The sequence below is a fragment of the Aulonocara stuartgranti genome (assembly GCF_965226115.1).
Source record: "Aulonocara stuartgranti genome assembly, chromosome: 15".
NCBI classification, from domain to species: domain Eukaryota; kingdom Metazoa; phylum Chordata; class Actinopteri; order Cichliformes; family Cichlidae; genus Aulonocara; species Aulonocara stuartgranti.
In genome coordinates, this window is record NC_138951.1 from 1,102,218 (window position 1) to 1,115,000 (window position 12,783).

A 12,783-nucleotide genomic window follows, 5' to 3' on the forward strand; every position below is an offset into this window, starting at 1 on the left:
TCTACAGGGAGTGCAGAATTATTAGGCAAATGAGTATTTTGTCCACATCATCCTCTTCATGCATGTTGTCTTACTCCAAGCATAGGTGTCAAACTCTGGCCCGCGGGCCAAATTTGGCCCGCAGCCTAATTACATTTGGCCCGCGAAGCCGTGCCAAATGACTATTAGAGCTGGCCTACTGGTATTATACAGCTAATATATATATTGTTTAGGATTAAGCTTTGCTTGTTCCATATTCAGTTTTTCAGCAAAACGTGTTTGAGTCCATAAGAAAAGATTCATTCTTATATCTGGAGGAAGATTTTTTTTTCCAATAAATATTAATGTTAGCCCGCGACTTTGTTCCAGTTTTGAATTTTGGCCCACTGTGTATTTGAGTTTGACACCCCTGCTGTATAGGCTTGAAAGCCTACTGTCAATTAAACATATTAGGTGATGTGCATCTCTGTAATGAGAAGGGGTGTGGTCTAATGACATCAACACCCTATATCAGGTGTGCATAATTATTAGGCAACGTCCTTTCCTTTGGCAAAATGGGTCAAAAGAAGGACTTGACAGGCTCAGAAAAGTCAAAAATAGTGAGATATCTTGCAGAGGGATGCAGCAGTCTCAAAATTGCAAAGCTTCTGAAGCGTGATCATCGAACAATCAAGCGTTTCATTCAAAATAGTCAACAGGGTCGCAAGAAGCGTGTGGAAAAACCAAGGCACAAAATAACTGCCCATGAACTGAGAAAAGTCAAGCGTGCAGCTGCCAAGATGCCACTTGCCACCAGTTTGGCCATATTTCAGAGCTGCAACATCACTGGAGTGCCCAAAAGCACAAGGTGTGCAATACTCAGAGACATGGCCAAGGTAAGAAAGGCTGAAAGACGACCACCACTGAACAAGACACACAAGCTGAAACGTCAAGACTGGGCCAAGAAATATCTCAAGACTGGTTTTTCTAAGGTTTTATGGACTGATGAAATGAGAGTGAGTCTTGATGGGCCAGATGGATGGGCCCGTGGCTGGATTGGTAAAGGGCAGAGAGCTCCAGTCCCACTCAGACGCCAGCAAGGTGGAGGTGGAGTACTGGTTTGGGCTGGTATCATCAAAGATGAGCTTGTGGGGCCTTTTTGGGTTGAGGATGGAGTCAAGCTCAACTCCCAGTCCTACTGCCAGTTTCTGGAAGACACCTTCTTCAAGCAGTGGTACAGGAAGAAGTCTGCATCCTTCAAGAAAAACATGATTTTCATGCAGGACAATGCTCCATCACACGCGTCCAAGTACTCCACAGCGTGGCTGGCAAGAAAGGGTATAAAAGAAGAAAAACTAATGACATGGCCTCCTTGTTCACCTGATCTGAACCCCATTGAGAACCTGTGGTCCATCATCAAATGTGAGATTTACAAGGAGGGAAAACAGTACACCTCTCTGAACAGTGTCTGGGAGGCTGTGGTTGCTGCTGCACGCAATGTTGATGGTGAACAGATCAAAACACTGACAGAATCCATGGATGGCAGGCTTTTGAGTGTCCTTGCAAAGAAAGGTGGCTATATTGGTCGCTGATTTGTTTTTGTTTTTGAATGTCAGAAATGTATATTTGTGAATGTGGAGATGTTATATTGGTTTCACTGGTAAAAAGAAATAATTGAAATGGGTATATATTTGTTTTTTGTTAAGTTGCCTAATAATTCTGCACAGTAATAGTCACCTGCACACACAGATATCCCCCTAAAATAGCTAAAACTAAAAACAAACTAAAAACTACTTCCAAAAACATTCAGCTTTGATATTAATGAGTTTTTTGGGTTCATTGAGAACATGGTTGTTGTTCAATAATAAAATTATTCCTCAAAAATACAACTTGCCTAATAATTCTGCACTCCCTGTATGACCACACAGATGAAGGTGGCTGAGTAATTAACGTAATTAACACACGATTGCTAAACAAAACTAATTTTACCACAAAGGTTAGCTAGCATATGGTTAGCGTCACTGCAGGTATCATATGGATGCAGGCACTTCTCTGAGAGCTATGTTACATTCACTGAAGCATTACATTAACAGACTTGCCTTAAGGTCATAACATCAGTAGACATGCAGATACTTCAGACAAGTCAAGCAAACATGCATTCAAAGGAGACAGGGTCAGGGAAAACAGCTTGATAAGGAGACTCGCAATCTGTCAGTTACATATGAAAACAGGACACTTTTAATTAGCATTAAAAAACAATGCAATATCCACATCAATCTGTTTCACATGCTGGTCAAACACAGCCTTTTGCTCATTTCTGTATTTGCTCTCTACCAGTGAGGCCCGGCAGCCAGTGCTTCTTTCCCCTTCATCACTCCAATAACATATTTTTCTTCTTATTAACTCTTTGCATTTTCAGTACACCCACAGATGAGATTGCTGTTCACAGCTTAGAGAAACGCTCTCAAAGTAAGTTCTGTAAAAACAGAGCGAGGTGCTGCTTATGAAAACGAACCTATTTAAGGCTTTCCATAAACACTGCTGTGAGGGCCGGTGTCATCGCGTCAAAGCGTTCTGCGAGGACACTTGCAGCTCCCTGGTCTGCTGGCCTGACCCAGGCACACCACGGGGCAGCCATTGTTGCTGCTACAGCAATCTCACATTGATTTATTCTCAAGAAATAAATATAGGTCTTTCCTCTGTATCTTACTTACACGCTGTTACGGCCCAAACTGCTTCTGTGTGTGTGCACAGTGTAAATCCAGGGTTTCTCATTGATCTAGATCATAAAGTACTGAAAGGTCATTTTTGTATAAATATTTTAAATGATCAACTTTCCCCTTTTTGTTTGCAGTACAATATTCTGTAATGGAAATTTCTGCTCAAGAAAATCAAAAGTGGTCGAAATGAGCAGTTAAGACTTGGGAAACATATTGTTCACAGCGCATCAATCATTAGTGATGCATCACACACAGCAAATGAAATGATGATAATAGCTGTTTATTGTGGTTTGGCAGGGCTGCAGTACGTCACAGAAAGTCGATTTTTTCCTGTAACACCCTCTGTCGGGAATTCAAAGTAATTACAAAATCAAATTATCAAGATTAATAATCAACATTAATCATCACAATCCCAACATACAGTAATCGGGGTCAGAGTTTAAGCCTGCAGCCCCCCCCCCCCAAGCTGCTGCTGGTTAGATCTCGCCCACTAGTTTTACAACCTTCACTGTAAAGCACGACAGCCACCCATTCCCGCCCTCACACACTTTTAGCTTGTCATCAGAATCAGAATCAGAATGGGGTTTATTGCCAAATGTTGAGCAGGTTTACAACATTAGGAAATTGCTGCGGTGCTTCAGTGCAAAACATACTGTCATAAATAGCACTTAAATAGACATGAAAAAATAAAAGTAGGGATAAGAATTAAAAGTGCTACGTAGAAAGATATGTGCATGAGCTATACATGAGATATATACATGAGAATAAGAATTAAGAGTGCTACGTGGAAAGATATATACATGAGTGCAGGTGGTGATCAGTGCCAAACATGGAATGATGCAGTGAACACAGCGTAGGGTCATGTGTTAGTGGTGGGAACAGTCATACGGTTATTGTTCATGTGTCCAACAGCAGAGGGGAAGAAACTGTTCTTATGGCGAGAGGTTCTGGTGCGAATGGACCGGAGCCTCCTGCCTGAGGGGAGCAGGTCAAACAGACTGTGTCCAGGGTGAGGGTCATGAATAATAACCTCTGAGTTTCGGGGTTCCTGCTGAGATCGGTGACTGTGCACAGGCTCTGATCCTTCTCAGAGTCGTCCAAATCCAGAACAACAAGTGTTGTGCCACAGCTGGCTAATCAAAGTTATAGATATTATAAAGTCAGAAATAATGTGTTGTGTATCTGAGCAGTGAGTCCAGTTTGATTCCCAGCCGGCTGGACTGTTTGCTACCCTGACCTTGTTTCCCATGTTTCCTGTTTTTCCCCCCACTCCATCCTTCGGTTCATCTCGCTGCAGAATTATGCTTACAAAGAAAAGTGTCTTGCACCACATGGACTAGGAAGCATGACACCCCGTAGCAGAAGGCTGACAGCGTTTAGTGTTAAATGGTGATCGCCTCTACGGAACCGAACACAAATATAATTACACTTTTACACCCACGAGCAACAACATAAACACCAGTGACAACTGGATCAAATGACATTAATCACTGCACAGGCACCAGTTAATATCAGGCTGCATGTCGACAGTCAGTTATTAAAGTTTAATGTGCTAGGAGCAGGGAACATATCTATGAGAGTTTGACATTTCCAACACGGACGTTGCTGTGGGGTCTTCCACATATGCAGTGGTTATCACCAAGCCCGGCGGGAATTATGAAATTACAGTAAACTGGAGAACTTGGCAAATCCTAACGGTCTCATTTTCACCAACACTGAGGGAGCTGCTGAACAACAGCTGAGCTCAGTGAGCTGTGAAGGATAACTGATGCAAGAAGAGCAAGAAGGGCAAGGCTTGGATTATTCTTTGCTGTGGACAAGTACTCATGTCTGTTGTACTTTTATCAAGCTTGCAGTTATAGTAAGAATAAAACCTGCAGTAGTCAGTGTGATCAAGCCTACAAGGACAAAACTGTGTTAAGCTCCAGACGCTCCAAACTGTCGCCCCACTCAGGACACTGACATGTGTGACCGAGTCCACGGGAGAACGACGGACTTTCCTGACCAGCTAAACACAAACAGAAGTGTAGACTAATCGACTGCTTCAACAGTAAGTAGCTAACATGAGCAAGGCTAGCACCAGCTAGCTTCATGTTCAGTGTAGTGATTCCTGTGGCTCCGTTTATTCTGACACAGCCAAACAATCCTGAGATGCAGCACTTAATCTTTGCTCATTTTCAACATTTATTACAGTCGTTAGTGTGGAGATAAGGGAGCTGCAGTCTCCAGCAGAGAGCAGGGACAGGTGGCTATAATAAAGCCCCCAGTAAACCAGTGTTGTACAACAACGACAATTAACAAGGCTTCACAAAGCAGCATCTCAGCTGCCAACAATCACAGGTGACAAAGGTTAAGCGTATAGTTGGCTGATCCCTCACACGCCTCCCTACAACGACTGTCACCCACAGCTCAGTCTGACTCTTATCTTGTAGTTTCTGAACTGTGAGCTGCTCTTCCAAAGCGTTCCAATTTTCCACTGGCCCAGAAAAAATGATGCTTTCGGCATTTGGAACCAAGTGAACTGCCAAAGCAATTTTGTGCAAACTGTTGTAAGTAATTTGAAATAAGCACTTGTATAACGACTTGGGCTTCAGAAACATGTTAATACCAGACATAACGCAGACCTCATAAGAATGAATCTCAGGTTGGTTACAAAGTAGCAAAACCTGAACAACAACCAAAGCAACCAAAACAAACTGAAATAATTATGTAAAAAACAAACAAACCACAAAACCAACTATTGCTGTGTTATTAGGCCATGTGAGACAGTTTGTGGTTATAAAAGCGGATGAATTCAAATCATGTCATTGACTAAAAAAAGTTTCCTATTATATAGTAAACTTCAAAACAGCCAATTGGGAGTCTGCGTTCCCAGTACAACAGCACACCAAACCAAAAAATGACTACTAACAGTAACACACGAGCAGCCGAGATAAACGGAGGTGACCATCACGACCACGGCTCTGAACAACAGCGACACAGAGCAGCGAAACTGCAGCAAACAGCCAGAGAGCTGCTGTCACGCTGACAGGATGCAAGCAGAAAAAGTGAAACGTGAGTGGGAAGTGTGCAGGGTCATGAGGCAGAACGGTTGTACACACACGTATTTGCGCACACACAGACAGATAAAGACACACAGACGGGTAGTTCGGTGTAAAACAGGAACTACGGCAGGACGGCCACGGTCTAGTACACACAAATAACCAGAGTAATATAACCAGGAGGCTTAAGAACAATATTCGCGGTGAACACTAAATGTTGGAGGATTAGGCTTCAAAAACATTTTAAGCTTTTAAGAGAATAAGCTGTCCTAACAGTTAGGATTTATTTATCTTGCTCAGCCAGACTGAGAGCCTGAAAGGCTCATTGTTTCAGTAAGCACTCAATTAAAGCTGAAATGATCACCTTAATTAACAGCAGACATTTGTTGTTGTCACTGCAGTAAAAGCACGGGTGTCATGGATAACACTGGGAACGGCTCTGGTTTATTAAGGTGTTGCAGTAGATGGAGGCAGTGTGACAGAAAGCAAACGTGCACAGAACCAGGGCCCCAAAACTGACGCAGCCAATCATACTCAGCCACCTTTGCTTTCCATACAAAGGTAGTTTTATTCTTGGACTCGAGAGCAGCTCATGGTCCTTCAGCTATTGCTGGGCCTTGGTGACAACCCCCAGCTGAAGGCATTTTAGCTCACTTCCTTGAAAACAGAAGGGTGGGTGGGCCTTTGCTAATCACAGCCAGATTTTAATTAATATAAAAAAACTAAACATAAAAGCAGCAGAAGAAATTATTCTGAGCAAAACAACAAATTTTTTCCTCCGAGAACATTCCGAAAACATCGCAGTTTTATCTGCATAGAGGAAAGAAACACGCCTTCCAGCTGTGTTTTCAGAGCGGGGTCTATTTTACTCAAACACAAAATATACTGTAGCTTAAAAAGAAAAAAAGGGGGCTAGAAATAAAATAAAATGCAACAAAGGTTGATTTCTGTTGCACCAAACATGGCCACATGCACAGCCACATGCGCAGCCACCCCCAAACATCAACTTAGATCCCAGAAAAACCCAGAATACAAATCTATTATCTGCAGACCTCTCACGCAGATGTCCACACACAACTCGCTCGTCTTGGATCAAACACGCTTTTTGTACAACTCTTGTACCCCTAAACTTATGAGGTCTCAAAATGCTGGAAAAATAAAGCATCGAGCACCTTTGAGGGGAAACACTGACACTTCAAATGATCAAGGTAAAAATGTTGCACGTCTGGATTGGACGGTAACTTTTGTTACCAAACTGCATCTAACATTCTGCACCTTTGCTGGAAATGTCTTTTTAAACAAAGTTCAAAGCTGCAGCTCATATATGAAAACAGCTACACAAACACACAGAACCTGTTAGCTGAGCATCCGAGGCTCTGGAGCCAGGGAGAAATCTGTCCTGTTTTCTCTTCCAGCCCAGATGGCAGCATTGGCTGAGTCAGCAGTGGCGGATGGTCCGCAGCAAACTGGATGACTAGCTGCTGATAACAGGAGGAGAGCTCTTAGCCAGCGTGTTCAGTCTGAATGAAATCATGACTTTAACAACTCTAACACAAATCCTTTCTTATCCTAAAAGGAAGTACACATTCAAACTATTATAACTGCCAAAAGCCCTCATGTTTGACTTCTCTAACGTACTTTATGCAAATATACTATTTCCATTCCGCACATACATCAGTAACGGCCCACATTGCTAAATGAACACAGAAAGAAGAAGCATCATTTTGCCCAAAATGTGCCATGCATAAATAAAATGTGCCAGACAGTCTGCAGAAGCTGCAGGCTGGCCTCGGCTGGCGTCGACGGTGAAATAATGACACGACAAGACTTCCCACCGCTTGCACAGCTTAAGCCTCAAGATATTGGACTTGGCAATGGTGCAGCGCTAGCAGGAAATCCTTTGGGATTTCTCATGTCGTATCACAAAGCGACTTGTGATTCATAGCTGGACTCGGGCAAACAAAAAATTGCTGCTGTGAGCAGTTTCATTTGAAGTCTGAGAGCAGCAAAAACTGCAAATACCACATTACCTTTGAAACAGCCCATGACAGGCTAACGTGGCGCTCTTCAGTAAAGCTGCTGCTTCACTCTATGAGCAGAATGGCTGCCAGGGCGGCACCAGCGGCTCCCCTGTGCAATCACAGCAGTTCACACTCAACATAAAGATAATGTTTTATCAAAACTAACATGCAAGTTTGGGCTAGCTTGACACTGACAGTTTCTGTTTTGTTGTTAAAGGAATAGGAAACAGACATCTTTAAGCATCTTTATTGTCATGTTACAAAGCATCTCACAGTGGAACGGATTAAAAAAAGTCTTCCCAAGCTGTGACGTACAGCAAGTGTTACACCATGTGCTTCCCTCAGGCAACCTGTAATGCAACAGCAGGTTGAAAAACCACAAAGTACAAATATGCCACTGTTCGACAGGGTGTGAGATACCATATCCTGTTTTTCTGTTGCAAAGAAAACCTTGAGCAGTGAGAGCGCAGAACTACGAGACTTTCAACTGATATCTGGCAGCTTTCTGACAGGACGATGGGCGAGCAGAGTGCTGGACACGCCATTCAAATTGTGCCATGCCTAATTTTTAAAGTCTGACACGTTTTTTGCTCGTGTTCTCGTTTTAGCTGGGAATGTTGGAATATGTGGAATGGTTTACAGCAACCACAGGCAAACAAATATAAACTGATACTTCAGTTACTTTAGCCACATTGTTGAAACAAAGGTAGATAGTTTCGTTCTTGTCACACCCAGTGTACAGAACACAGCATGCATCACAGGTCACTAGAACAATATGCATTCATAAGAATATTTAACAAAGGTCCTTCCCAGTAGTGCAGAGGACCTCTTATTGGACCAAAAGTCTAATAAAGTCAAACAGAACTGGCTTAAATGCTGCAGCATGTATGACTCTGCGTGTCCGAGCACATCTCCACGGTTTCAGTGTGAACACCACTACTAGTTCTGCTTGGCCATGCAAATAACATGCAAAGCATTTCAACTTCCTTCATGTGAGATCAGGTTCATTCACACCAGCTATTGTCTAACATGCAGAACTCTGAAGTGTTAACCAGCATTCCAGAAACGCTGCAATTACTCCCTGGAATACTGACTGAAACAGGGCAAATCTGCTCACACATGCCCCCACCACACACACACACACACACACACACACACACAGTTGGGAAGTGCAGCTGTTGCTGTATGTCCTCTTGAACAAAAGAGCGCCATTTCAGTACACCAGGGCCTTGATGGGCACATTCCTCTTATTGCCTAGAAAAATTTGCATATCAAGGTGGTTTTCAAATTGAGAGATTTGAGTCAAGACAAGTCTGTCAGTCTGCCTGTGCTGCAGGCTGTGAACAAATTTGCACCCGGCTCTTGGACTATGTTTGGTTAATTCCTCTGGCAAGGCACAGCGAATCTAGATTCCACCACCTACATGGCAGCACTGCAACGGATGGAGGTACTGGGCTGAATGAACCAGGGGCGGGGGTGTGTTGTTGTTGTAATAGGAAATAATAAAGTATAGCCTGGAATAACACCCGGAGGGCCGACGCAGAGCTCCACATTGTAGATCATGTCAGGACGCACAAACAGCTACTTTTATCAGCTGCAGACTGAGGCCACAAATACATTATAACCGCCTTTCCCCCTCTGCCAGTTCAAGAGGCAGCAATCAGTCAGAAATTACAGCAGTAGAAAGGAAATCATTTAATCCAACCACCTGCCTGAGGATGAACCGGACACTGTTATCAGTCTGCAGCGGTGTCTACACAGCAGTGATTTCAGACGGAGATAGTTGTTAAACTGTTATAACTTTTCACCGAACCGGGTTCTAACATATATCTGCTATCAAAATAGAGCAAAAACAATGCGTTTCTATAAATCAACAACGGGAAAACAAGAGCAGTGTGGCTCGAATTTAACGCCTCCAGCAGTCCCGAGCTAAGTTTGTGGGCTAACCGGACCGTGAAGCTAGCACCACTAAGTAAACCTCGGAAAAGAAATCACAACATATGTGAATATCAATAGAACAAAACCGCGGGCAGATAAGACTTAGTACAACAATTACGCTACCACGTAACTCATTTCAGGAGCTAATATTAGCTAGCAAGTTGGCGCTTCCTCCGCCTGCTCCCCATTACTCCATGTGAACTCGTTTGACAGTCCCCGATTTGTACGGGTACACATTTTGGCAAGACACCAAGTAAAGTTAACCCACAGACCCCACCATCTTTGCGGCCGGCAAAACACGAATCGAAGTTGCGCAAACCTCAAAACTCACCGGTATGTCTGTCGGTGTAGGAGTCTACAGGAGCTCAGCACCGAAGCCTGGCTGTGTGCAGTACTTTCACCGACCTTGGCAGCTCTGTGTGTTCCCGGCAGCAACAGAAAACAACACTCTCATCACCCCTCCCTCTGCCAGCAGAAAAGCCATGAAGAAAGTCCGGTTTCAAGCCACGCCCACTCCCGTTTCGATTGGTCGATATTAGGGACAGTACGAGAGAAGCCAATTAAATTCACTCTTTTCTTCTTTTTAATATCCAATGATTATGCGGGAAATTATTTAGCCTCCACAGTGCCTGGCAGAGCTTTTCTGTCTCAAACTGAAAGTTCACGATGAAAATATAATAAGCTTTATATGTTTTATCATTCATTAAACATAAAGGTTTATGCATTCAGGTAAGTTTAAAACAGACAAATCAGGCTACGACATAATGCGATTTGTCTGTTTTACATATTCTCAGTGTGTTGAAATGTACGGATTAAATCGTCAGCTTTTTTGATGACTCATAAGGATTTCTTGATTTATTTCACATCGATGACAGTAAACTAGGAAGAACATTAATGAGTTATTTGGCGGAAAAAAAACGCACAGAGAAGGATAATAATTAAAAGTTAAATTCCAAAATAAGGCAAGTTTGAGCTCTTTTGAATTTGTAGGACTTATCTCTTGGGTTGGGAATCTATCTAAGCAAGCAATAGTTTACAAATTGGATCTCACATTGCTGGACAAGAAACATTTGAACATTGCTTTGCTTTTCGAACAGGGACACTTTCTTGGTTCAGGCAAATAACAGACACACACACACACACACACACACACACACACACACACACACACACACACACACCAATGCAAGGCCAAATAGAGCTCACAGATGCTTTCTTGCCCGTGCTGCTGCTGGTGTGATTTTTGAGAAAGCTTATTGTTCTCAGCACTGTGGCTGAAGCTACGCACAGAGTGAACTTTTATTATCCCTCTATCACAACTGCTTGCTTTTCATGGAGTTATAGTTCCTCTGGTAACTCTATGCACGCCGTGAAAAGTGAAAGTATCACTACCTTAAGCTGACAGGAAGAAACATTACAGAGACGACACCTCAAATCTGGGGAAGAGCAGAGGCTACTGCAATTAACTGAATACATTTAAAAATCATATCTCGCAATAAGAAATATGTATTTGTACACTAAATCATAATTAATTTAATATATTTTTGCTTATATAGTTCATAATGATAAATTGAATACAAGACGTCATGCTGCCTTTTGTATTAGACTGCTACTTGCACATTAGCGAGGCATCCTGGTTGGTTTTTCTGAACCTTATGTAATTAAACAAACTGTTGACAAAGCACAAAACAAAAACTAATGACATGGTTTCTAGTATTGCTTGAAAATACAATAATATTCAATTCAGTTTGGTGCCAAATCACACTGACAGTTGCCTCAAAATGCTTTATAGTGTGAGTAAGCACTTGGCAAAAGTCCCTTTTAACAGAAAGAACCTCTGGCAGAACCAGCCCCAGTATCTATGTATAGATATAATATAGATGTGATATATAGTAATGTAATATATGTTATGCTAATGAAAGTCTGTTTTTCAGTGAGCGCTGCATTAGAAGAAACAAAGTTATTATAATACATCCTTTTAAACATAATTGAATGAGTTTGAATTTTTCTAACATCTGTCAGCACAAACAGGACAAACGACCACATGACTCACGGCCAATTAAATGTTGAAAACTTCTGCCACTGAAACGATCGCGCTCCTTTTCTAAAGAGATTCCTACTGATCATTTAAAGAGTAAGTTTCGCCCTCTAGCTTGTTTCTGATTGGACTGAGTGTGATCTTCCCATCCTTTGCTTAAACTAAAATGTTGAGGCTGACTTTTCAGATCAACTAACTTTAACTTTATGCTTCACCCAAACTATTTATGTCTTTAACCAAAGGTATTAGTGCAGCTTCCTAATGTAAAAAGCTGTATGCTCAAAGAGAACAAATTAAAAGCTGAGATTTCTCAGGTTCAGTCCAAAACTGCCACCTTGTGGCAATTTCTAGCTACGTTATCATGATGCTGGCAGCAGTAAAAGTGGTGCTCCAGTTTAAAAGTCACACTCTGCATTAAATCTGTACTGAGAGTGCATGCAGTGGGCAGTGTCATGTGCAGGAATCTCTATAACAAAGAAAAAAGAAAAAAAGATAAAGATTAAAAAAAAAAAATCAGTGCCATACTGAACACTTGAATCTGTCACAGAGTAATAATAAAGTCAAAAACAAATCAGGCTAGCTGGATCATGCATTGCCTTTCTCAGTTTTCCAGATAATGACCAAATTAACTCAGTCAAAGCTATCACTTCAAAGCTAATGTGTACTTCTACTGTAGTCTGTCCAGTAATATCTCGGCTTCCAGAGTGTCATGTGCTCGCTCCATCATATGAGAGTTGTTCTGTGCTTCTTTACATTTAGTTGGTCTGGTGCTGTTTTATTAATTTCATGCTAGAAGAGCAAAGCTGTCACAAAGTGACTAATTACTCACCGTAAGATTTATAACAGACAAGAGTGAATGAATACTGAACATATTTAAATTCATTGCATTAATAATTGCATTCTTTAATTAGAAAATGCACAGTTACAGATGGACTACGAGTGTATTAAAGAGCATCAGCAAGTAATATAAATATTCAAATCATGAAAAAAAATTAGCTTTGAAGATCAACTTGCTGCAATTTTGTTATTTAATTAACTGCTTGATTTCAGAACTTATGAACTTATTC

General features: G+C 41.9%; 1 protein-coding gene across 2 annotated transcripts in view; it reads right to left on the bottom strand.

Moving 5' to 3' along the window:
* Positions 1-10,165, bottom strand: part of fam49a (family with sequence similarity 49 member A) — a 32,607-nt gene extending 22,442 nt beyond the window's left edge. For both annotated transcript variants that reach the window (XM_082505438.1, XM_082505437.1), the window contains exon 1: positions 10,010-10,165. The gene's annotated coding sequence lies outside the window, so the exon portion shown is untranslated. The remainder of the gene's footprint in view (positions 1-10,009) is intronic.
* Positions 10,166-12,783: the final 2,618 nt, after the last annotated feature.